This window comes from Hordeum vulgare, chromosome 7H (genome assembly GCF_904849725.1).
Source record: "Hordeum vulgare subsp. vulgare chromosome 7H, MorexV3_pseudomolecules_assembly, whole genome shotgun sequence".
Classification (NCBI taxonomy): Eukaryota; Viridiplantae; Streptophyta; class Magnoliopsida; order Poales; family Poaceae; genus Hordeum; species Hordeum vulgare.
The window spans coordinates 328,594,593-328,599,490 of NC_058524.1; positions in this window are offsets into that span (position 1 = coordinate 328,594,593).

Here is a 4,898-nt window from a genome sequence, read left to right on the forward strand (position 1 = left end):
TTTATAGCTTGGGAGCATCCCGACATGATTTGACATTAATGCCCTTAAATAATATGACCGTTGGAGTGGATAAGACCAGTGACTTGGCATGGCTATCGAAACGGTCGGGACCCTCAACTGTGAGAGTCCTCATGTCACTCATATTCCTCACTTGAGGCTTTTGGTAGGATTTGGCTTGGGTTGACCATCATGAGGAAATTCATTCCATAGCGTTACTTTGACCCCCTTTAACAGTACGGTGTTCCTATTCATCTAATGCGAAGAAAGTAAAAACAGAAAACGTAAATCTTCATGCTTCAATTTCTTTAGAACGATTTTCTTCAGGAACCACCGATCTTCTCAATATCAATATCTTCATGAGGAATATCAATTTCATCGCAAATTCTTCACGATTCATTTCTTCAGCTTCAGACCCATTTCTTCAACTGAAGACATATATTTTTAGGGGTCGATATTCTTCAAATATCTCAAACTCCTCAATGACTTATAGATCCTGTGTACACTTATAAACACATTAGATACTTAACCTATAAGTCTTCAAACCACCAAAATCACTAAGGGGCACTAGATGCACTTACACAAGGACAACAATGACAACAATAACACCACCAACAACAACGACGGCGACAACAGTGACAATAGCGATAGCAACGACAACAACAAGAACAACAAACACGATGACGATGACGACAGCGACGACTACTACAACAACAACAACAACAACAACAACAACAAAAACAATAACATCAACAACGACGACAACGATTACAGCGATGACCACTATGACAGTGATGAGAACAACGACAACAGCAACAACAACAACAGCAACAACAACGACGACGACAACAACGACAACAACAACAACGAAAACAACAACAACAACAACAACAACAACAACAACAACAACGACAACAACAACAACAACGACGACAACAACAACAACAACAACAACAACAACAACAATAACAAGAATGACGACGGCGAAGACGTCGACAACAACAACATTATAGACAACAACAAGAACAAAAACAACAAAGACAACGAAGACGACGACGACAACAAACAACAACAACAACAACAACATAAAAACAATAACACTGACAACAACAACAACAATAACAACAACAACAACAACAACAACAAAATCATTTCGCGAGGAGAGAGAGGTATCGCATCGAGAGGGGAACTAGCGATCAACACCGGCAAGGTCCTTTTTACCCAGGTTCGGGCCGCTTGACGCGTAAAACCCTACTCCTGCTTAGACTGTATTGTGTGCTTACTGTAGGGTGGTTTTGCTAGAGTAACTTAGTAGCTGATTAGGTAGTCTCCGATCCCCAAAAAGTTCAACCCCTAAGAATGAGCTTTGGGCCTCCTTTTATAGGCAAAGGGGTCACCAACAATGTGCTCACGGGATGCACAATGAACAGTGTTCACCACTCTACTTCTTCGGTGGTGTGAGGGGCACTAAATGCCTTGTCTGACCCCTGACCGGGCGCAAGATGGTTGCGACGCGTACCCAGGTGAATCAACACCTTGGCCTTGTGCGGGTACACGTGGGATGTACTGGACCGGTCGGATTGTGGTGGAAACTGGTGGGGACACCTGGCGAGCGAACATGGGCTTGTGGTTTGGAACCTCCATCGGGTGACTTGGTCACCTCCCCGACAAGGAGGGTTTGCCGGGGGCCTTGAACAATTTCCCGGCAAGGAGGGCTTGCCGGGGGGGCTCGCCAGTCGTGCGAGCGTTCCCGGCAAGGGAAACTAACCGGGATCTTGCTATTCTTTGGGTAGTCTTCCTGGCAAAGCGGGCTTGCCAGGGCCTTGGGAATCTTCCCCGCAAGGAGGGCTAGCCGGGGACTTGCGTCTGGAGCACTTGTACTCCACGCCCCTCGCAGTGAGGGAAGGGCGTGGCTTTGGCGGGTCTTGGACTGCCTTTCTGCTGCTCTTCCAAGTACACTATCGTTAGGGGTGTCGCCGTTGCCCGTGCACAAGTCTAGGGCACAAGGGACCCCAGTCTCTAGTGCACTGACACCGCCGAAGCTATGAGGGAAGAGTACCCAGGCCTCCGCTATAATAGAAAGGGTAGAACACTTGGTAGGGGGTTCATTCCGACCCGAGTGCAACACAACAAGCCACTTGGCCTCCGGAGGCTCAAGAGCACTTTGTTAGTTCATTCACCAACCTCCGTGAGTGGCAATCCACCAAAACCAGGAGTAGGCTTTTACGCTTCGCAGTGGCCCGAACCTGGGTAAACTGTTGTGATGTGTGCTACCTTCACATTCGAGTGAGTCCTTCGTCGTTTCCATCGAGTAGCGGGCTAGGTGAGGCTAAGCCAGGAGAGATCATCGTACACGCCCATGTGTTCGATTCCTTACGGCTTTGCGGAGACCGAAATCCGACAACAACGACAACAACAAAAAAACAACGAGGACAACGACGGCGTCGATGACCACAACAAGAACAACAACAAAAACAACAACAACAACAACACGAAGACGACGACGACGATGACAACAAGAACAAGAACAACAACAGCAACAACAACAGCAACAACAACAACAACAACAACAACAACAACAACAACAACGACGACGACGGCGACGATGACAACGACTACAACAACAACAAAAGCAACATCAGCAGCAGCAGCAACAACAATGACAACGACGACGAAAACGACAATGACTACGATGACGACGACGACAACGACGATAACAATGACAATGAAGAGAACAACGACAACTACGACAACAACAACGACAACAAGAACGACGAGGACAACATCGGCAACCACAACAAGAGCGACAATAACGACAACAACCATAAGGATGAAGACGACGATGACAACCACGACAATGACGAGAACAACGACAAAAACGACAACAACAACCACAACGATAACAACAACAACAACAACAACCACAACAACAACAACAACAACAACAACAACAACAACGACAACAACAACAACAACAACAACAACAACAACAACAACAACAATGGTAACAACAACAACAACAACAACAATAACAACAACTACAACAACGACTACTGCAATGATTAAAAGAACGACAATGACGAGAGCAACGACAACAACAACAATGACGACAACAACGACAACAAGAACAAAACGGCAGCAATGACGAGAACAACAACAACATCAACGACAACCACAACGAAGACGAAGATGACGACGACGGCAACAACAACAACAACAATAATAGCAAAAACAACAACAACAACAACAACAACATAAAAATAACAACAACAACAACAACAATAAATCAACAACAACGACAATAATGACGAAAACAACGACAATGATGAGAACAACGAGAACATCAACAATAACAAGAAGAACGAAAACACCGACAACAACAACAACAGCAACAACAACAACAACAACAACGAAGACGACTACAACAACAACAAGAACAACAACAACAACAACAACAACAAAAACTACAACAATAACAAGGACGACAACAACGACGATGACAACAATGACAATGACGAGAACAACGACAACAACAACAACAACGATAACAACAACATCAACGACAAGAACTTCATCAACGACAACAACAACAACAAAACAACGACGACGACAACAACAAAAACAATAACAACGACAACAACTAAAACAACAACAACAACAACAACAACAACAACAACAGCAACAACAACTACTACTACTACAACAACAACCACAACAACAACAACAACAACAACAACAACAACAACAACGACAACGACGATGACGACAACGATGACAACAAGGGTAACGACGACAACGACAAGAACAACGACAAAGACGATAAGTACCACATCAACAACAACAATGACAACAAGTACGACGACGACAACATCGAAAACAACAAAAGCAGCAACAACAACGACAAGAACAATAAGGATGACGACAAGGACGACAACAACGACAACGATGAGAACAACGACAACAACAACCACAACGAGGACAGAGACAATAATAATAACAACAACAACAACAACAATAACCACAACGACAACAGAGACAACAATAACAATAGCCACAAACACGACGATGACGCTGACGACGACCACAACAACAACAACAACAACAACAACAACAACAACAACAACACCAACAACAACAATGACAAAAAAACGACAACGACAACAGTGACAACAATGACGAAAGCGACAACAACGACAACAACAACAACAACCACAACGAAGACGACGATGACGACGACGATGACAACAACAACAATAACAACAACAACAACAACAAACAACAACAACAACAACAAAAACAAAAACAACAACAACAACAACAACAACAAAACAACAACAACAACAACAACAAGGACGATGACGACGACAACGACGACAACGATGACGACAACGACTATAATGAGAAGAACGACAACAACGATAACAACAACACCGACGACAACAACGACAGCAATGGCAACAACAAAAACAACAACAACAACGATAACAACAACAACAACAAAAACAACGAAGGCAACGACGACGACGACGACTACAACAAAAACAACAACAACAACGACACCAACAATAACAACAATGAGGACGATGATGACAACGACAAGGACGACAACAACGACAATGACGAGAGCAACGACAACAAAAACAATGACAACAACAATAACAATGAAAACAGCGACATGAATGACAACAACAAGAATAACAACAACAACAACAACAACAACAACAACAACAACGACAATAACGATATCAATGACAACAATAACAACAAAAACAACGAAGACGAGGATAACGACGTCGCCGCCGACGCCGATGATGATGACGACGATGACGATGATGACGACGATGACAACAACCAAAAGGACGAAGGCGACAATGACGAGAACAACAACAACGACGACGACA